This window comes from Dasypus novemcinctus, chromosome X (genome assembly GCF_030445035.2).
Source record: "Dasypus novemcinctus isolate mDasNov1 chromosome X, mDasNov1.1.hap2, whole genome shotgun sequence".
Classification (NCBI taxonomy): Eukaryota; Metazoa; Chordata; class Mammalia; order Cingulata; family Dasypodidae; genus Dasypus; species Dasypus novemcinctus.
Window position 1 is genome coordinate 45,270,039 of NC_080704.1, and position 22,220 is coordinate 45,292,258.

Consider the following 22,220-nt stretch of genomic DNA (forward strand, 5'->3'; position numbering starts at 1 on the left):
AAAAAAAGAGGAGATAATCCAGAAAGAAATTCTGTGGGTTTGGTAGAATGGCAGGGACTGGTACCCACGAGTCTAGACCCCAACTTGACCCTCTCTTGCCCGCCAGGCAGGAGCCCAGAGGCCTTGAGGAGAGAAGGAGCTGACTTCCACCTCAGAAAATGCCAAGTAGGTGATACACTTACAGACTCCCTTCCCAGGCTCTTCAGCCCTGTTCAACATTTCTCTGCAGGGCGCAGGTAGATCAATGGAAGGCGCGCGCCTATCAAATTTCCTGGTTTCCAGCCCCCCAAGTTGGCATGGTAGCGAAAGAAAACGCTGGATGAACTACTCGGATTCCAATAATATCTCGGCAGACTGTGAAAATAGAGTTAGCCTGTCAAAATGTTATTTATTTATTTCGGTGCCCGCCTCGTCCCCTTCCATAAAAGCTGTTGAGGTGATTCGCAGAAATCATAGTAAATTAAATTAAAATATGAGTGCTCACTTCGGCAGCACATATACTAAAATGGGAATCATACCGAGAAGATTAGCATGGCCCTGGCACAAGGCTGACACACAAATGCGTAAAGCGTTCCATAGTTTTTGAATTGTCCTGCATGACATAGCAATGACGGATACAGGCCATTATACATTGTCAAAACCTATAAAATTGTGCGACACAAAATGTATACTATAATGTAAACTATAGACCATGGTTAGTAGCAGTGCTTCAATATGTGTTCATCAATTGTAACTAATGTACCACACTAATGTAAGGTGTTAATGGGGAAAAATTGGGAAAGGGGGAGGGGGCTGGGTATATGGGAATCTCCCTGTATTTTCAATGTTATATTTATGTAATCTAAAGCTTCTTTCAAAATAATTTTTTTTAAAAAGAACTAGTGCTAAATGAAAAAAATTAAAATATGAACAAAATATAAAAATCAGGTCTCGTTGTAATACAAAGAAGAACTGGAAGTCAAGACTAACAGGAATGTGACATTTAATAAGAACACATAGGGAAAAGGACTTGGCTTAGTGGTTAGGGCGTCCGTCTATCACATGGGAGGTCTGCGGTTCAAGCCCCAGGCCTCCCTGACCCGTGTGGAGTTGGCCCACGTGCAGTGCTGATGTGCCCAAGGAGTGCCGTGCCATGCAGGGGTGTCCCCACGCAGGGAAGCCCCACGCGCAAGGAGTGTGCCCGGTAATGAGAGCTGCCCAGTGTGAAAGAAAGTGCAGCCTGCCCAGGAATGGCGCCGCCAACACTTCCCGTGCAGCTGATGACAACAGAAGCAGACAAAGAAACAAGACGCAGCAAATAGACACAGAGAACAGACAACCGGGGGAGGGGGGGAAATTAAATAAATAAATCTTTAAAAAGAAAAAAGAACACATATGAAGTTCTAGACTCGGTCTAGAAAGCTGTCAGTGGGCCCAGGTATAGGATGTGAGAAATGTGCCTTAGCAACATCTCGGGTAAAAATGAAACTTTAATGGACAGTAAACTCAGCATGAATAAAGAGTGGGTTATGGTGACTGAAAAAAACAGAAGGATCCTGCCCTAGGCTATAGTCTCAGATGTCCTTCAGAAGCTTACAGTCCAGTGAGTGAATCAGATAAGTAAGAAAACCACAGAAAGAGGGAAGCTAAATAAGGCTGTGGAATCTTTAGAAGAAATTATAGGAATGATGAAATATTTTCAACTGGATGACATCCAGCATTCAACACTCCCAACAATCCTGAAGGGAGAATCTGAATGGTTCATCCCCTACGTACCACATGTATCAAGAAACCTCACTACATTGGCTTAAACAAATAGGATACATTTTGCTCATACTGCACAAAGAAAGGAGGTAGGCAAACACTGGTTCACGAATATCAGCACTGTAGTCTCTGATTTTCTTGGCTCTTCCCTCATGGTTACAAGATGACTGCTATTGATCCTGCCTTCATGTCTGCATTCCAGCAAAAAGTAGAAAGAAGGGGAAGGGGGCAGCACCTATATCCAGAAAACTTAAGCTTTCCCAGGAAGCCACAACAGGCTTTTTTTCTCTTTAAAGATTTATTTATTTATTTATACACACACACACACACACACACACACACATACATACCCGCCCTTGCGACTTGTTCCTTTCTTTGCTGTCTGTTCTCTGTGTCCATTCACTGCGCATTTTTTCTGTATCTGGGTCTCCCTTTGTTGCATCATCTTGCTGCACCAGCTCTCAGCAGCACACTGGCCAGCTTGCCTCCACAAGGAGGCCCTAGGACACCAACCCAGGGCCTCCCATATGGTAGATAGGAGCCCAACTGATTGAGCCACAGCTGCTTCCCCGCAACAGACTTTGCTTGTAGTTCACCGGCCAGAACTGTGGCTTATGGTCCCACGATGTGGTTAATTATCAGGAAGAGAGGTCAAGTTAGCCAACCAACAGTGTCCGTCACAGATGGGTTTCAAGTTTCAGGCTTGAGAGCTTGAATGGATGGTGGTGCCATCCATGGAGACAGGAAATACAGAGGAGAAACAGGTTTGCTGTAGGGGGGAGCGAGGAGGGTGAAGGTGGATGAGTTCGGCCTTGAGTATGTTAAGTTGACAAACCTGTGAAATGTCTAAAAACAGACATGTCAAGTGGACAAATTAGACATAATGGCTTGGATTGCAACTGGGAGTTCTGTGCTTAAGACATGGATTTAGGAGTCACCGGCAAAGAAGTGATAACCGAAGCCCTGGGGTCCCTCAGGGAGGAAGTGCAGAATGAGAAGGGAGGGCGGGAAGTGGGTATCAGTTTGGCATTTAGGCATGAAGTTGGTGGGAAGAGATGAGTCTGAAGAGTAGATTGGGAAGAGACAGCTAGAAAGGCAAGAGGGAAACCAGAGAGAATGGTGCACAGAGGCTGTGGGAAGAGATTCTTCATGCTACAGTTTGGATGGAGCTTGAAGACATCATGTCAGATGAAATAAGTCAGACACAAAAGGAAAAAGGACAAATGTTGTATGATCTTGCTTATATGTAATACCTAGGATAAGCAAATTCATACGGACAGGTAGTAGAGTACAGATTACCAGGGCTGGGCGGGTGGAGTGGACAGAAAGGGAAGGAGGGGGTTGTGGCTCAATGTATACAGAGTTTCTGACTGGGATGATGAAAAAGTTTGGATAGTGGATAGTGGCGATGGTAGCATAATATAGCGAAAGTGATTAACACCACCAAACTGTCCACCTGAAAGTGGTTGAAATGGGACATTTTGTGTTACATCTATATTCCCATGATAATTTTTTTTTAAAGAGAGAATTTCAAGGAAGGAGGGAGGGAAAGCCAGGTGCAGCTAAGGCTGCTGATGCTCCAACCCTTATCCCTTTAGCCCACCTCCACACTCACCTGCAGCTATGGGGCTGTTCCTGTGCCCACTGACAGCTTTGGTGTTAAGAGCTGGGTCTCTCTCAGAGGCATCCTGGGAGCTTGCTCAGCTAAGTGCAGGCACAACTTAGAAGTGTAGAGAATTAGCCACCCCCCAGAAGCCTTCCTCAGCCTTGGCCTGCAGGGACCATTGAATGAATGCACCAGCCTGGCCCTCAGGGGCCCCCAGAGGCACTGAGCCCCAGTGGCCCCCAGCAATAGCCCACTCTTTTGGCTTTGCTTCCTGGAATCACCTCCCATATCAACTGCCTGGAGTTGAGTCCTTGTCACGGAGTCTGCTTCAGAAGAACCCAAGCTAAGGCAACAGAGTCCAATGGAGCAGATTGTCCCTATGGGGCCATGGCCAGGCCTGCCCATGGAAAGTCCTTTAGTGGAGTTAATAAAACCTGGAGCCTGCAGTGCAGGTCTCTATAAAAGGAGCTACTTTGTTGTAGGCACAGCAAGAGTTACAGAACCTTGCCCAGGATTTGGACAATCTGACTCTTTGAGGAGCAGAATTGCCTTGTGAGGTACTGTGAGCTGTTTTGGAGTGCTGAGATGGATGTAGGTATAGAAGGCAGTGAACCCACCACTCACTGTCTTAAAAACAGCCCCACAATTGATAGAGCATCTGCCTACCACATGGGAGGTCCAAGGTTCAAACCCAGGGCCTCCTGACCCGTGTGATGAGCTGGCCCATGCGCAGTGCTGATGCGCGCAAAGAGTGCCCTGCCATGCAGGGGTGTCCCCCACATAGGGGAGCCCCACGCGCAAGGAGTATGCCCCGCAAGGAGAGCTGCCCTGCGCAAAAAAAAAGCACAGCCTGCCCAGGAGTGGTGCTGCACATCGGAGAGCTGACGCAGCAAGATGATGCAACAAAAAGAGACACAGATTCCCGGTGCCGCTGACAAGAATGCAAGCAGACACAGAGGACCACACAGCGAATGGACAGAGAGAGCAGAAAATGGGGACGAGGGAGAGGGAGGCTAAAAAAATTTAAAAAATAATAATAATAAATCTAAAAAAATTTTTAAAAATAAAAATAGCCCCAGTCCCAAAAGGCTGCCAGGCATGACTCAGGAGACCCCAGGGAGGTAATGGGGAGCTACCTATCCACAGCGCTTATTGTCACCTTTCTCTCCTTTGTATGATTTAGTTGTTGCTTTGGATGCAAACCAAACTAAAAGCAACCTTGACCCAGGCCCAAGTCGTTTTCACCCATCCTTGAATCTGGACTAGACTCTGGTCTGACCTGGCACAGAGATCAAAATCAATAAGAGAAGGACAGAAAAGTGAAGCTTGGTTTTTGCAAAGGGGGGTCTTTGTGGACGTTTGACTGAGCAATTTCAGAGGTGTGGTGGTGGCTGAGGCCAGATTTCACTGAGCTGAGACACAGATAAAAGATAAGGAAGTCGAATTAACAAGCTCTGGATTTTGAGGGGAAAGAGAGTTAAAGATGTAGATTATTAGAGGATGGCGTAGATTGTTTTGTTTTGCTTTTAATTAAGATAAAGGAGAGATGGTGAAAAAGACAGTAGAGAGAATGCGTTGGAGGGAACAGGTGAGAGGATGGTGGCAAAATATATCTCTGGGAAGGTGGGAGGGAATAAGGAGGAAGACAACAGGAGGTTTCGTATAAGAGGGTTATCTTTTCACTAAGCTGTAGGATAAGAAGGTAGAAGGAGATGACTCTGTAAGCTGTGAAAGAAGGAAGGGACTTCTCACCTGGTGACCTTTACTTTCACAAAGAAGTAAAAAGTAACAAGAGAAATGAGTTCATATGTCCAACAGAAGACATTCATGAAAAGAATATTCATGGCAACTCTATCCATAATATTCCAAAACTGGAAACAGCCAACATGTCTATCAATCAGAGACTGGAAAAACAAATTCTGGTGTAGTTCAGGCAATGGAATACTATGCAGAAATGAAAAATATCAACCTACTTGCAACAACACAGATGAAGTTCACAGATATTATGTTGAGTAAAAGAGGCCAAACATAAAAGAGTATATCCTGTGGACTTCCATTTATAGGAAGTTCAAGCACAGGCAAAACTCATCTATAGTGACAGATGTGCAAGAAAAGTGGGGAGCAGGGGAGGTTATTGACTGGAAGGAAGGAGTAAGAGAAGTTCCTCGGGCCATGGAATGTTCCATATCTTGATCTGGGTGATGATTACATGGGTGAAAACATATGTAAATATCCATCAGCTAACACTTACGGTTTGTACACTTTACTGTTTGTCATTACATCTCAACAACAACAAAAAAGAAAACAGGGAAGCGGATGTGGCTCAAGTGATTGAGCTTCCTCCTTGTACATGGGAGGTCTGGGTTTGGTTCCCGGTGCCTCCTAAAGATGAGCAAGACAATGACCTGATATAACAGACTGGCACAGCAAGCCAATGCAACAAGATGACACAACAAGAGACACACAGAGGAAAACATAATGAGAGGCACAACAAAGCAGGGAACAGAGGTGGCTCAAGCAATTAGGTGCATCCCTCTACATGGGAGGTTCCAGGTTCAGTTCCTGATGCTCCCAAAAAAGAAGACCAGCACACAACAAACAGCAAATGCAAACAATGGGGGGAGGGAGGAATAAATAAATAAAATCTTTGAAGAAAGAAAGAAAGAAAGAAAACAGAAGTAAAAGGATCATCAGCAGTAAGCAAAATGGGAGTTGACTGGTAGGAGACTAAAGGACGGAGGTCAAAGCTTGAAATAGTTGAAGAGAAAGGACATGACTAAGGACGTGAAGAAAGAATGTTAAGAAGCATTTAAAGCCCAGCTAAGGATGGAGACCATGGATTTGTCATGTTTCCAGACCATGGTGGAACATTTCCTCTAACAGGTCTTAGCAGCATGGATGTAAGAATAAAGATATCCAGCAATTTGACTGATCCAGGGCTGGAGTTTGCCAAGGCAGATGAAATGGAAGTGCAAGGTGGACAGAGAGTTAAGGATCAGAACTGAAAGAATGAAAGCCGGAAGTATCCTTAAAACAGCTAAAGAGTCCTCAGCTTGGTGCAGTCAAAGCACAGGTGTTTGGCGAGAAAGAAGAGAGGGAGGTGGAGAAAGCTAAGATTTCAGGTGTGGAGCAAACATGGACATGGATATGGGTTGCTGGAGTTGTGCTATCTGAGTAAAGAACTGAAGATGTCTAGATTGGATAAAAAAAAGATGGCAGCAAACACGATCGCTATTGTCAACTAGTTCAACCACGGTTATATGAGAGAGAAATTGGATTGGTTCTGTAAGACCTTAGTGGAGAGAACCAAGACCAATTATGGGAGAGGGAGCCTGGAAAGCAGATCTTGTCTCTTAATAAGTGTATCTTCCACACCTGGATCCAGGATACCAGATGATCAGTTGAGGGTAGAGGTAGACTTTCACCCCCCTTATTCTACCTTCTATACTTCTGTTAATGCTGTGTGGCTAAATCCTATTTTGATATATTAACTTACAGGACTTTTTTCCCCCTTGTTTCATCCCTTTTCTTTCCTCCAATTAGAGCATGCTTTTTCTCTCAGGAGTTGTGTGACAAGACAGAAAGTAGACACAGCCAGCAAGTCTTTCTGGCCTTTGTTTTCCAGAAGCCTGTGCACCCCAGAGAGAGAGAAGATTTGTGGGGACATATAAAGTTATCTTGAAGAGATAGGGAGGAGGGAAGATCTCCTCCTGATTAGAAACGGCTTCCCCTGGGCAGCTTCTTAACCTCGCTGGATCTTTTCCTCACCTGCAAAAATGCAGATAATAGTACTTTCTTTCACAGGGTCCCTTGTCATAAGGATCAAATATGATATTGCATGTAAAAGCTCTTAACTTGGTGCCTGGCATGAAATAGGCACTTTAAATGGATGAAGTGTATAGTGCATAACTTATATCTCAGTAAAGCTGTTTGAAAAGAAAAATACAGCAATAGCAACAAAAACCTGAAAACAGGAGTCTGAACATGTTCACCAGCTCCAGGCTTAGGACCACCAACCCAGTCTGACCACCTTCCTCCAGGTGTATTATTAACACCTTCCTCAGCACCCTTCAAGGTCAAGGAAAATGTAACAGATACTGTTTTTGCCTCTCCTAACTCCCTTTATCTCTGGGATCATATGCCTGCTGTTCTTTCTATCTCTGTGTGTGAGGGCTTTCTCTGGCTTCAGAGGCATGCTCAGACCACATACTAGGCAGGTTACAAACACCAGGGTGCTATCACCTTCAGGAGTGTGTGGATCAATACTCCAGCTTCCTCACCCCTCAGTGGGACAGTTTTGAAACAGGTTCCATGCAGTGTCTCAGAGGTCCACATGGGACTGAACCCCAGTTGCCCACAGGGAGAACCTGCTTGTTAACACACACTTTATTGTCTTTCCTCCCTTCCCTGTCTCACTTCCTCTTTCCTTCCTGTGCTTTCTGGGGTCACTTCCCAAATAAACTGCTTGCACTGAAATCCTTATCCCAGGATCTGCTTTTAAGGGAGCCCAAACTTAGACCTAGAGAAACAAGGTAGAAGTATGGCAATCACACTGAGCTTGGCTGAGTTCACACTGGACCCCCAGATGCCCCAGATGCTTCCTGGAGAGAATCAGCTTTGAGGAAGAGAGAATGGATGAGCAGCAGTCAAGCTCAGTGCCAGAACAATCTGTCACTGAAATTGTCCACCTCCCACCGCCCAGTGGGGCTCTGTCCTCACCCATAGGCAAAGGGATATAATAAAAGAGCAAGGAAAATATAAACTACTGACACACTGTAGCACCTCATCCCTGCAGCATTAATAGCCATGAAGAAGGTAGAGAAGGGTCCTCGACTCTGGACACTCTGAGGCTCCTTTTAGATGTCCCCACCCAGACATTTCAGCAGCCATTGTAGAGAGTCATGGGAAAAGCTCCTACAGGCTTCTACCTCCAAAAATGCTCCCAGTACCTACCTACACCCTCTTTCCCATCCTGCCTCTTCCTGGCATCCCTGCTTCCCTGATTTCTTAAAGACATTTGATTCCATACCAAAGGTCCTGCTCCTCCCCTTGCACCTGCAGATTGACAACCATTTTTCCATCCACACTTTGACTTTTGACACCTGTCTTAGATCAGGCTCCCATGAAGAAGAACCTGAGACGGGGATTCTTATGCAAGTGAATTAATGAGGAAGTGCTCCCTGGAGGAAACTGTAGGGAAACAAGGGAAGCAGGAGAGGAGAAAAGACACTCAATAGAGATGTGGGCGCAGCCTGATCCCACAGGGACCTCTGAAGTGTGAGGGTGCCACAGAGTTGCACACCTTGAGGCAAGAGAGTGGGTTTTTACACTTCCATATCAGCCAGTCATTGTCTGCTGGCCACCCAGGGCAGGGGTGGAAACTTCCAGGCTCTTCGTAGTGGGCAACTCCCATCCAGCAGAGGGCAATTGTCAGGAGAAGGGAATAGCTAGCTGTGAGTTGTCAGCAGCCAGCACTCACAGCAGCAAGGAGATAGGCACACCAGATGGTAAAGGGATCCCAGGGCACCAAGAGCATCTTCCATAACACCCTCCAGAAAACAAGTTCTGGTCTCTGCTCTCTTTCTTTGATCCTGCACACATGGATCCTGCATGTATGGCTCCTGAACACAATTCCCCTTGTCTCCTCTGTTTGGCAGAAGCCACAGTGTCAAGGTGGAATCCTGGCTCGACAAACATACCCTGCATGTGGTCTGAGTAACTTCATTGACTACTCTCAGCCTCAGTTTCCACATCTGTAAAATGGAAAGGATCATTTTTGTTTTGGTTTCATCAAGACTCTTTCTGAAACCAACTCCTTTCTTTTGGTAGCAGGCCACATCCACCCCTGACTAAGGCCTGGGGCATGTGACCCAGGCCTGCCCACTCAGGAATAATACCATGACCCAAATAGACCAATCAGAGGTCTTCTCCAGGATTGTTCTAACTGGAACTAGCAGGGAAGGCCTCTTGCCTGAGGACCATGGAACTGGAAAGATAGAAAGCAGACACTGGTGGTCACTGTGTTTCCCACCATATGTAAGAGGAAACAGAAAGGAGAGAAAGAGAAAGAGAATGAGTCTGACCCATATCATTTGTGGCCCTAGACCTAGTCATGCCTAAGGCCAAATCCATCACTCTGCTTCTCAGGTACCTAGGCCAACAAATTCTCTTCTCACCTAAGTCAGTTGAGTGCTGGATGTCTCCCACTTGCAAATAGAAGAAAACTGACTAGTCTGAGTAATGCCTACCTTTCAGGGTTGTTTGAAGATTAAATGGGGTAATGTTTGCCCTGGGAAGGGTCTATTAAAGGGTCATTGTCATTCTCAGAAGATCAAAACAAACTGGGAGATGAGATCCACTTTCTCTGTCATATCATCAGGCCTCTCAGCAGTGAGCAGACACCTTTTTTGTCTACCCTCATACTCAGAATTTAACATGAAGAGCCCCTTCTGATGCACTGGCATTGTCTAAGCCTCAATCCATGCTTTAGCCTTCTAGATCTCACTCTTCCTGCTTGTCACAACTGTTTTTATGGTCATCATTGGCTATGTGCCATCTCTTAGGCCTGGCTGTTTCTTGTTTTTTTTTAATTGGGTTCATCAAGGCTCCTTGCAAGTAGTAGCTCTTCATCAGGCCCTTCATTTCTTCCTCCTTGGGCTCTTCCATTATGGTTGACTTGAAATTTCATTTTTGAGTTCTTTCAACCTCCTGGATGGTCTCAGTAACACCTCAAACCACAAGTACCTGTCTCTATCACAAGTTCCTATCCTATTACAAGTTTTCTCTAAAACACTATTCTTCAGAGTACCTTCTGGGGGCCCGCTGCATCAAGAATGCCTGAGATTCCTAACCCTACTCCTGACCTAGTGAATCACCGTCTCAAAGGCGGAGCCCAGGAGAATCTGTAGCAGCCCTTGGTGATCTGTATGGACCCTAAAGCTCGAGAACCACTGTCTAAGACTTTTGAAGTCTGGGGAGCCCACCCCTCTGTGACCCTCATTCTGAGATGACAAGCTCACCTTCTCCCAAGCTTTCCCTCACCTAGCAGTTCCTCCTTCTTGGCTCAAATTCAAACAAGAGTAACAAATCCCCTTGTCACTCCTCTACTTTACAGGAGACGAAACTGTCAGCATTGCAAGCCAAGAGTTTGTTTAGAAGCTCTACTTTCAGCTGAAGGCAACTATGCAGCTGTTCAGTTGCTGACGTTCCTGCATCAGTAGACCTCTCACCTCTGGGCCTGTTGTGTGGTCTCAGTCAGGAACCCATCAGCCATTTCCCCCATCTGGTCCAGCAGTCTGTAATATGCTCCTACAACACTATGACTTCTGTTCCCCTCGCCTTTGATCTCTACCCATGTGTTTTCCAACATAGCCTTACCCTCAGGACTGTGGGTTTCCATGTGGGTGTAAATCTTTTTATCATATTCCGATGCTCCACTTCCTCTTTTAATGGTTTCTTTTTGGCCAGGTCAACCTTCCTCTGTCTGCTCAACCTACAATCCCACAGCTAAGGATTGCCCTTCTGCTCAAGTGACCTTAACCACAGCTAACTGGACTAGTATCGTAGTTTGGGTTCCCCCGGAAGCAGACTCAGAGACAAGAATTCACATGCAAGTAATTTATTTAGGAGGTGATTCCAAGTTGCAGTGGGGGGAGAATGGAAAAATGAGACAGGGAAAACAGCCTTGTCAGGCTTGTCAAGGAAAGGCTCCCCGTCAAACAAGTTACCACTGGGAGTAACTAGAGCTCAGTCTCACTGGAAAATAATGTAGAAGCCAAGCACAGGGATTGAGGTATTTGCACACTAACTCCCCTCAGTCATGGGACATTCATACCCAGTCCTTCTAGCCAGCCACACATGAGACAGAGCGGTGGCCAGAGAAGTCCAAAGACAAGGAGATGTAGAAGCTGGTGGTGGGAAACTCAGTCAGTGTGCACCGAAATGGGCAAGGCTGAGGGACTACGGGCAGGCACTGGCAGGATCTGGTATGAGGTGTGGGTCTCACTGGGTCATAGATAGAACACACATCTATGTCAGAGCCTCCAAAACCTTGAACGAGATTGAACCAAGAGACAGAGAAACTGCAGTCGCGTAGAATGATTGCTTGATTTGAGAGGCTACATAGAACTGGGGGTGGAGCAGCCTTTTTCAGCCACATACATGCTGATGAGTAAATGGAAAAATCCATCTGCAAAGGCAAGCAGGAGAAAGGGGGAGATAGGCAGGGAAAAGGAGAAATAAGAGCACATGTGGCCCCAAGGAGAAAGAGAGGTCAGCGGCCTTGAACCCTATCAGCTTGTTTGCAATACCAGTCCCCGAGCCATTACTCCCAGTCCCATAAGATGTCCCTGTCTTTTTTTAAAAAATAAAGCTCTCTTTAACTGAGCCAAAGTACATGGGTTTATGTTCCTTCCTACCAGAGAGCTTCAGCTAAGATGGCCAATGAGGTCCCCTGTTAACATCTCAAATTTATTTGCATTTGTACTTCTAGACTGTATGCTGGCATATAGATTTCTAAAGCAATAGGACTCTTTCTAATGCCATTCTCAGTCACTTTCTCAAATTAATTATACCAGGTATTTCTCCCTTCCATCCACCCTCTCCATTTCCTTTTGGCCCAGACCAACATCTCTCACTGCAATAGAAGTTATTCTCTGTCCTTACAAGAAGCACTGCCTCCCTACCTTCAGTCCACCACGACAGTGCCTTAAGCCGCTATACTCCCCACAAATCGTGTGGGAGAAACCCACTACAAACCCTGATCCTAGAACTTTTCCACAGTCCAAGCCCAGAGTCAGTTTTCCGCTGCCTCTTTGCAGTGGAAAGATGGTGCCATCGAATCCATAGCTTTTAGATGCCATGTGATCATGTGGTTAGCCAGACCCAGAAGAACCAGAGAGGGCCATCTGAACGCCAAGTCAGGGCTTTTCTCCCGGGGTTCTTTGCTGCATCGCTTTGACAAATCCTGGGACTCAGAAGCAAAACTGCAACACTAGGCAGCTGGTGGCTGTCTCCTGGCGCCCTGGTAGCCACGAATCTGTGAACAGCAGCTAAAGGCCAACTCCCCAGGCCCTGGGTCTTTTGCATTCTGGCTAAGGCCCCGCTCTCCCAGTTCAGATGTCCCAGTGCTAATCTTGATTAAAACTCTCTTCAGTGGGTCTAAGCTAAGAACCCTTGGAGAAGCCAAATTTTGTGGTGTTTTATTTTTCAAATTTGCAAATGTAGTGCTATGATACTACAAAGCTCTTTTATTTGGCCAGAAATTCTGCCTTAGCAACATTTAATTAATGCATTAGCTTCAAAGTTTCAAATCTTTCTTGGAAGTAGGTGGCAAATTAATTCAGAACTAAATAAATAAGCATTTTCTTTCTTTAAAGCCAGTATTCTTGACATGCGGCAAATGCTTACCAGAGTTAAAACTCAATTCACTGGCGCCTATTTTGATGACAATCCTGAAGTAATCAAGATATATTGTGGACACTGAGCTTTTAAGGAAAAAAAAAAAGTACAAATGAAACAAACAGCGCAGTCTCTGAACTAGTCCGGTATTCTTGAACCATTTGGTGACAGACTTTATTTTTTTAATTTTAGTTTTTTTTTTTTTCTCTTTTCATTTTAAAGTAACAGGCGATCAAGATGAAAATGTCAAATTTGATACAAACAACAAATAAAAATTCCTCCTATCCCTATCCCACCTCTAGTCCAAGGCTCAGAGATAGCCTATATTAGCAGTTTCTTCAGTGTTCTTCTAGAATTTTCCATGCATATACCAGTATATATGCAGCATAAACTGAGTTAATGGAATCATAGTCACCATACTATTCTGGCATTTGCATTTTGAACATAAGAATATGTTAATTAACTTAAAACAAACAAAAAGAACTTAGGTGTATCCTGGACTCAGTGTAAATCCAGTCTCTATCTTCTAAATCTATAATCCTGTATGGCAAGAGTTGATGTTCAGGCTATAGTCTTAGAATTACAAAATGCCTGTCCACCAGAAGTTCAGGTGCTTGGTGTCCTGTCACAGTTTTTTCTGCCTAACAAACTGCCCCCATAGCACAGGAGTGTAAAACCATTTATTTAGCTCAAGATTCTGTAAGTTGGGGGAGCCAATGTGACTCAGGCAGTTGAGTGCCTGCCTCCCACACAAGAGGTCCTGGGTTCAGTTCTCAGTGCCTCCTAAAAAAGAAAAAAGAAAAAACTAGCAGAAGACGAGCAAAAGAAAGAAAGATTCTATAGGTTGACAATTTGTGCCTGGCTCAACTGGGCCATCCTGCTGGTCATGAGGTCAGGCTCACTCATGCTTCTGAAGTCAGCTGCCAAGTCAGATGAAGTCACAGGGGTGACTGACTAGGCCACAGGTCCCCAGTCGGGTCCCCAAAGCTCCTTCACATGGCAGTGGGAGGCAGCGGAAGGGCCAGCCCCAGGGCACTAGCATTTTTTAAGCATCTACTTGTGGCAGGTTTGCTGAAGTCCCGTTGGCCAAAGCAAATCACATGACCAACCTAGAATCAAGGGTTGGGAAAAGAGCCCCCCCCCTCTTGAAGGGAGGGGAAGAATTTGTGGCCAGTTTTGTAATCTACCACATATACTTTGGGGGGCAGGGGGAGGAAGAAGTGGCACCTCAGCTCAGCAGATCAATTAACCCTCACCCTAAATGCTCTGCACACTTCAAGTTTTGCAAGAGAAGGAGGAATAAGAACGAGCTCTATTATGCAAAGCTAGTCAAGTGTGGTAGCAGGACTCTGGCTCTGAGCTCCACACTCCAGTTTGTGCTAGCAATAATGAATGATGTTCTCATTAGAAAGAGGGTGCAACAAGGCACTGAGCCCTCTTGTCAGATTCTTCCTGGAGATGCTTCCAGAGAAAGCGGCTCAATGAAGACACGGAATACACACTCACCACTTTCTCTTGAAGTTTGGTTATTTGGGGGGCAATCGTTTAAAAAAACAACAACATTGTAACAGCATGCTATCTTGAAATAATGGCAGGGTTTTCTTCCCTGTGTTTTCGCCTCTTGCCTCTACACGTCGTTAGTGCATGATGTCAGCAGCATTCGTGGTGCCGATGTGTGTGGGAGGGGCGAGAACCCAGCCGAAAACAAAGAAGCCATTTGAACGTCTGCACAGACTTTTTTTTTTAACAAACTCAGAGCAGAAGCAGAAGTTTCGCAAGGCCGGGTTTTTGATGACAAGCGCAGAGCTCTTGAGAGAGCAGTTTCCTGCATGCTAAGAGAATTAGAACGTAAGGGACCTAGAACAGACAATGGAGCCACGAAGGATAGAGCAGAGGAGAGTCGTTGAGGGGAGAAGAGTCGAGCCTTGCTGCTCTTGGGTCTACCATAAGAAGGGGCTCAACGGATAGAGCATCCGCCTACCACATGGGAGGTTCAGGGTTCAAACTCCGGGCCTCCTTGACCCGTGTGGAGCTGGCCCATGCGCAGTGCTGATGGGCGCAAGGAGTGCCCTGCCACGCAGGGGTGTCCCCACGTAGGGGAGCCCCACATGCAAGGAGTACACCCCGTAAGGAGAGCCGCCCAGTGCGAAAGAAAGTGCAGCCTGCCCAGGAATGGCACCGCATACACGGAGAGCTGACACAACAAGATGACACAACAAAAAGAAACACAGATTCTTGTGCCGCTGGCAAGAATACAAGCGGACATAGAAGAACACACAGCGAATGGACACAGAGAGCAGACAACTGGGGGTGGGGGGTGGGAAAGGGGAGAGAAACAAATAAATCTTTAAAAAAAAAAAAAAAAAGAAGGGGCCTCAGCTCCTCCCCAACCAACCCTGGCTGACCCTCGGGAGTGGAGCAAGGTCACATGAGCTTGGGTGCATCCCCTAGCAGAGGTATTTACTAAGTACAATTGTGATTATAAGCAGTGGAAATAAAAGTAATTCTGATTAGTAACATGGCGGGCATGTTTGGCCCTTGCTTCAAGAAGGCATACTCATGCAGACAGTATCCTTGTATTCCAGGCAAAATCAAACACCTTGAACTTGAGCAGGACTATAAGACAAGGCGGCCAGAGCAGAGAAGTGACTCTGGTATAGGTCAAAGCAAGGGGGGCAATGCAGAAAAATTCCATGTCCCCCCAGAGGGGGGAGTATGGGTATTGTTAGGGGGTATCTTGGGACTTGAAATGGGAGCAGCCTGAGGGAGGACCTCCGGGCTCAGCTTGACACGGAGTGGCTGAGAGCCAGCCAGGAAGGCATGGAGAGGGGCTGCAGTCCAGACTAGGAATCTGCCAGGTGACTACACGAGACAGGTGCCTCAGCAGGTGTCTCCACGCCCAGGTGGTGGGGATGGGTGCTAATGACCGAACACCCACAGAGCCTGCACCCTCACCGACAACCAGGGCAGGACAGAAGCCAGCCTCAGACCAGAGGCCTCGTGCCTGTGCCAGCACAATGATCAGTACCCTTGGATTGGAGTTTGGGAGGTTGGGAAGTTGCAGACTGAGCCCTGAACTATGGGTAAAAAAAAAAAAAATCCCGAAGTGACGCAGTTTATGTGGAGGAGTAGGTCAAGTTGCCTGCAATTTGGTAGAATGGAGCTCCAGGATAATTTTAGTTCAATTTCATAGAATAGTTCAATTTCATAGAAATAAAAAATGCTGCTCACCTAGCGCTGTGATTGTGAAATTTGTACTAAAATCTTCCCATTTCCTAATCTCCTCCTCCACTTTTAGACTTGAGGAGAGGGGCCATTTGCTAATTACTGGGTGCTAAACAGGTATTTACTAAGTGCAATTGTGATTACAAGCAATGGAAATAAAAATAATTCTGATTAGTAACATGGCAGGCATGTTTGTTCCTTGCTTCAAGAAGGCATACTCATGCAGACAGTATCCTTATATTCCAGGAAGAATTGAGCACCTTGAACTTGAGATAATGACCCAACAGGACCATGGAGACCAGGCAGCCAGAGCATTTAAGTGACTTAGGTGTAGGGCAAGAAAAGGGAGGCAATGCAGTAAAACCCCATGTCCCCATACAGCCAAGTATAACTGTTTCTTTGGTGGAGGGGGATTACCTGTGGTTCCTGGTCACCTAAACCATGGCTGCGTTCCCAGCATGCATAAGGACACTCAGGAGTTGAATGGTCTCGCAGGGTTATGGGATCTCCTTTGCACGTCATCCCCAGATTCTTCCTTTGTAAGCACAGTTGCTCTCATGTCCCTCCCACTTCAGAAACTATCCATGGGCAATGGGCTGTGGGGAAATGTCAGGGCAGCAAGCTCCAGGAATCAGTTTCTCTACCAGAAGACCTACTAAACAGGCAGAAGCCATCTGAGTTACTCATTTTGAAACTCCGGAGTCAAGAAGAACCTGGTGCAGCATCCAGGAAAGAGCGGGAGGAAGAGGCTGGTAAAGCACGACAAATACCAGTGAGTTTTGCCCTCCCTACGGTGGCTACCATCCCCCAGTACGCAGCCTCATGGCAGGCAGCAGGGGCCCCACAATACCGGTTTCTGGTGCAGCTTGCTTTAGTAACTGACAGGGCAGAATATAAAGACCTAGTTTCCCAAGATCCGGGGCGGGGCCCTGTAGTCCAATAGCTGATCACATCTTTTGATTAGCTACTTCAGATCACTGGGGTGTCCGGTTCTGAAGGCGGCCATTGTTCCAACCTGCCCCAGGCAAAAGCAGCAGAGAAGCCTTAAAGATCTTTCCTCAAAACTCAGAAAAAGTTCAAGGACTGCACTTAGTAGGCAAGAGCTGAATCAAGAAAATGCAACTTCCAAGAACCATAGGAGAAACTCCTGGCACCCTTGGTGGCCCCTCCCTTGCCCCCTCCCCAGGGCAGTATGAGCCACCAGTGCCCCCCTTGTGGTTCCCTGGCCTCCTTCAAGCTGGGAAAGACTGACCTTGGAAACTCTCTTCTTGCTAAATGGTGGATCAAAGCCACATGAAGAAATAAGGACTCCCAGTAAAGGTAACCACTTGGGTAATTATAAATGCCAGTATTATTGTACTGTATTTTTTCACATGTAACTCCACTTCATACTTCTTACAGATGCAAAAATGCAAATGCATAAAAAAGTAATCATAAATCTATGCTTTGGGACATACAGTGTACAAAACCAAGGTGGAAGGACAGAGGGGTATAGGAGCAGAGTACCTGTTTCTATTGAACAAGCTCGTATCAAATCAAAAATGATTGTTATAACTCAGCATGTAAATGCAATGCCTTCCCCCCAGCGTGGGACATGACACCCGGGGATGAGCCTCCCTGGCAACGAGGGACCACTATCAACTACCAACTGATGATGCAACTGGAAAATGACCTTATACGGAAGGTTCAATGCGGATCAGCAGAATATCCATGTCTACATAAAATACCATGACTTTAAAATGCTGTTTGACCTAAAGTAAGGGGGAAATGGAAAGGAGAAATGAGTTTATATGGCTACGAGTTTCTAAAAAAGAGTCTGGAGGCTGGCAGAAGGTTTGCCCTCATGCACAACTGAGCAGAGTCAGAGAGACAGATAAAGCAGATACAACCCCCAGATATTGGTTCCTTTGAGGGCTAAAGAGACCCATGGGAGTTATGGTCATGGCCGATGGGGTTAACTACCAGGGCAGATGGCCCCTCTTTGGAAATGGTGTTTATGTGTGATGAATCTGGACTCAGATGGGATCTCCCTTCATAAGACTTTCATGCTAATGTGCTGGAGGTGCAGTTAATGTTGGGGTTTAAGATATATTTAGGGGATTTGAATCTCTGGACTGACAATGTGATAGCCAGATCCTGAGCCTCAACAGACTCCAGCACCTACAATCTGATTTATTGGACTTACCACACTCAGCTAAGATGGAGGTGAAGAAGGACAACCACCACACCATGGAGCCTAGAGTGATTACAACTGAAAATGGGAGGATTGCATCCAGCATCCAGGTGGAATCTGAGCCTCCTCTTGACATAAAGGTGCAATGGACACAACCAATCCAGTGTCCACATAGAAGAGGTGGCATTGGATTGGGAAAAGTGGACATAATGGACAAAGGGTATGGGGAAAGGCAGGAAGAGATGAGAGGTGGAGGCGTCTTCGGGACATGGAGCTGCCCTGGATGGTGCTTCAGAGGTAATCACCGGACATTGTAAATCCTCACAGGGCCTACATGATGGAATAGAGGAGAGTATGGGCCATGATGTGAACCAATGTATATGAGGTGCAGAGGTGCCCAAAGATGTACTTACCAAATCCAATGGATGTGTCATGATGATGGGAACGAGTGTTGTTGGGGGGGGGAGAGGGGGGGTGGGGGGGTGGGGTTGAATGGGACCTCACATATATATTTTTAATGTAATATTATTACAAAGTCAATAAAAAAATAAAAATAAAAAAAAAATGATTGTTATATATTTAAGATGTTAACTTTTAACCACATGGTAACCAGAAAGAATATATATATGAAAAATATATCCAGAAAGAAATGAGAAGGGATGCAAGATGGTACAATACAAATCATATCAAATAAATATGAAAACAGGCATTAATGGTAGAATTAAGGGTCAAAAAAGGTTTAAGACTTGCAAAAATTAAATAGAAAATGGCAGAAGAAACTCCTGCATTACCAGTAATTACTTTACATGTAAATGGATTAAACTCTTCAGTCAAAAAGCAGAGATGGACAGAATGGATAAATAGGCCTGAACCAACCATATGCTGTTTATAAGAGATTCATCTTAAATTCAAAGACATAAGCAGGTTGAAAGTGAAAGGACGGAAAAACATATACCATGCAAGTAGTAACCAAAAGAGAGCTGGGATAGCTATACTAATATCAGATAAAATAGACTTTAAGTCAAAAACCGTTACAAGAGAGAAAGAAGGTCATTATATACTAATAAAGGGGTCAACTCAACAATAAGACATAACAATTATACATATATATATACACTTACATCAGAGCCTCAAACCATATGAAGCAAATATTTGACAGATTTGAAGGAAGAAATAGATGATTCTATATTAATAGTAGAAGACCTTAATATATCACTTTTCAGTAATGGATAGAACATCTAGACAGAAGGTCGGTAAGGAAATAGAAGACTTAAATGACACTCTAAACCAACTAGAGACCTAACAAACATATAGAGAACACTTCATCCGACAGCATCAGAATACACATTCTCCTCTAGTGCACATGGATCATTATCCAGGATAGACCATATGTTAGACCACAAAACAAATCTCAATAAATTCAATAATTTTAAAATCATACAATGCATCTTCTCCCACCACAATGGAATGAAACTAGAAATCAATAACAGGAGAAGTGGAAAATTCCCAAATATGTGTAAATTAAACAATGTACTCTTAAATAACCAATGGGTCAAAGAAGAAATCACAAAGGAATTTAGGAAACATCTTGAGGTTAATGAAAAAATTCTATGGGATACAGCAAAGGTAGTGTTGAGAGGGAAATTTATAGCTCTAAGTGCTTGCTTTAAAAAGGAAGAAAGACTTCAAACCAAAGATCTAACTTCAAAACAGAAGTATCTAGAAAAAGAAGAGCAAACTAAACTGAAAGCAAGCAGAAGGACGAAAATAGCAAAGATTAGAGTGGAGATAAATGAAATAGAGAATTACTAAATATTAAAGAGAACCAACAAAACCAAAACCTGATTCTTTGAAAAGATCCATAAAATTGACAAACCTTTAGCTAGACTGATAAAGAAAAAAAGAGAGAGGCTACAAATAATGAAAATCAAAAACAAAAGGGGGACATTCCACCAACACCACAGAAATAAGAAGGACTATAAGAGGAAACTATGAACAATTGTATGTCAAGATAACCTAGATGAAATGGGCAAATTCCTACAACACAGAAACCATCCATAGATCCCCATTGCCCAGCACTGTAGTCCTTTCTTCTTAGCAAAACCCCAATATATAAAACAGATAAATGAGAGCTCTTCGCTTGGTGCCCTGTCCCTCTGTATTGGTTAAGATCAGGTTGGCCCTGAGCACAGGAATTCAAACATAAAACCTAGAAAGAATTGTATTTCTTGCCAACATACAAGAAATCCAGAACAGTCATTTGTTTTCTTGTGTTCTCAACGACCCAGGTTACTTCTGTTTTATTACTTTGCCATGAATTAGCTTCCAATGTCACCTCAGGATCAAAGATCTGTAGCCATCTAGAAGGAGTGAGGAAGTTTTCACCTCATTCCTTGAAGGACACTCCCTGGAAGTTATGCAGGCACCTTCTACTTAAATCCAATAGACCAAGGTGTGGTCACATGGCCACATCTGGAAAATGGGAAATGTAGTCTTTCCTCTGGGGAGTCATATGCCCGGCTAAAAATCAGAGTACTATGACTGAGGAAGAAGGGGAGAACCAATGTCAGGGGCCCATCAGGTTTTGCACAGTTTCCAAGGCAAAGCAACCCTTTGGGCACCTGTAGAGAGTCATTGTACACTGCAAAAGTGTTTATAAACCAATGCCCTTTGGAAAAATTCCAAAATTTTAATCCTGGTATCCAAGATTGCATGAACCCAACTTCCCCTTCTGGACCCATCTCCTGTGGTCCCCTATCTTGAGCCTCTTTGCCTATTTGAAGGCTGGGTACCCACCTATTCATCTGTGCTCATTCTACTTCCCCAGTCTGGATTGGCACTGCCCCATCTTCTCTCTAATTCCTACCTGTCCTTTACATAATCATAACAGGCATTGCACAGAGTCTCTTCACATCATCCCTGGGACAAGAAGAAAAACAGGGGCCAGATGACGATGATGCTAGATGACTATAACGTTTGAATTCTGAGACACAAGGAATGCAGGACAGTGGGTTGCTGGCTACTGAGAGGACAGGCTCTGGTGGTGGGGTGCAAGGCTCTATTTATCTTCAACAAGTTGATATGACATTATTACCATTGACACTGATGAAAACCCTGATGACATCATAATGAAATTTTACGGCTAATATGAGACTTGATAAAGAAGGGGGTATGAATTCAGTCCCACTTAAATATTTGGGTGCCCCGATTCCATCCAGATAAAATTTAATAGGAATAAATGTAATATCTTGCATTTAGATCTAAAACAGGGATTCTTAATCTTTTTTATTCTACAGACCCCTTTGCCAGTCAGATGAAATGAATACTACTGTGATTTATTTATTGCATACATTCATAAATGAAAGAAATGCTAGATTTCAGTTAGAGGCAGAGAAAAATAAAGATAATAATTTGATTTTTTTCAACTCAAGCTCATGGATCCCCTGAAATCTTTCCACTAACCCTTTGGGGACCATGGACCCCTGGTTAAGAACCCCTGTTCTAAGAGGTCAATGGCACAGTTGTGGGGCTTGACAAGCATATGTTTAAAAAAAGACACCTTGCAGTTTCTCCTTGACAGCAAGTTCAGTGTAAGCCATCAGTGTGACTTGCCTAAAAGAATCATTAGATCTTAGCCAAAAGTCATAGAAATATAGTGTCCAGTAAAAGAGAGGGGATAATTAGCTCTCCTTTGATCTGATCAGATCAAAACTACGGTAGACTGTACTAATGTCCCCCAAGTACTCAGCCCTCCCATTGTCCATGCCCTTAAAGTTTCTCTCTCCAAAGAATTAGAGTTCCTTTTACCCCCATGGCTTTAGATTTGACCATATGACTTGTCTTCGTAGCAGGCTTGACAAGACCAAAGGTTTGAAAACCACTTGTACATTTGGGTTTGCTCTCTTATACATCTGCCATCTCCATGAGAAGAATATTCTCAGGCTAGCCCACTGGTCCCAGGAAAGGATGAGAGACATGGAGCTGATTGAACAGCTCTAGCCAAGCCCTGCCTTTATCAGCAGACCCCAGAAATTTAAGTCAGTCCAGTCAAGATCAACAGAATTGCCCAGCCAG

General features: G+C 44.7%; 1 non-coding gene across 1 annotated transcript; it reads left to right on the top strand.

Annotated features, from left to right (window-relative positions):
- Positions 1-476: 476 nt before the first annotated feature.
- On the top strand, positions 477-583 carry LOC111763945 (U6 spliceosomal RNA). The gene has a single exon (XR_002796668.1). It is a non-coding gene; the product is annotated as a U6 spliceosomal RNA (small nuclear RNA).
- The last annotated feature ends 21,637 nt before the right edge of the window (positions 584-22,220 follow it).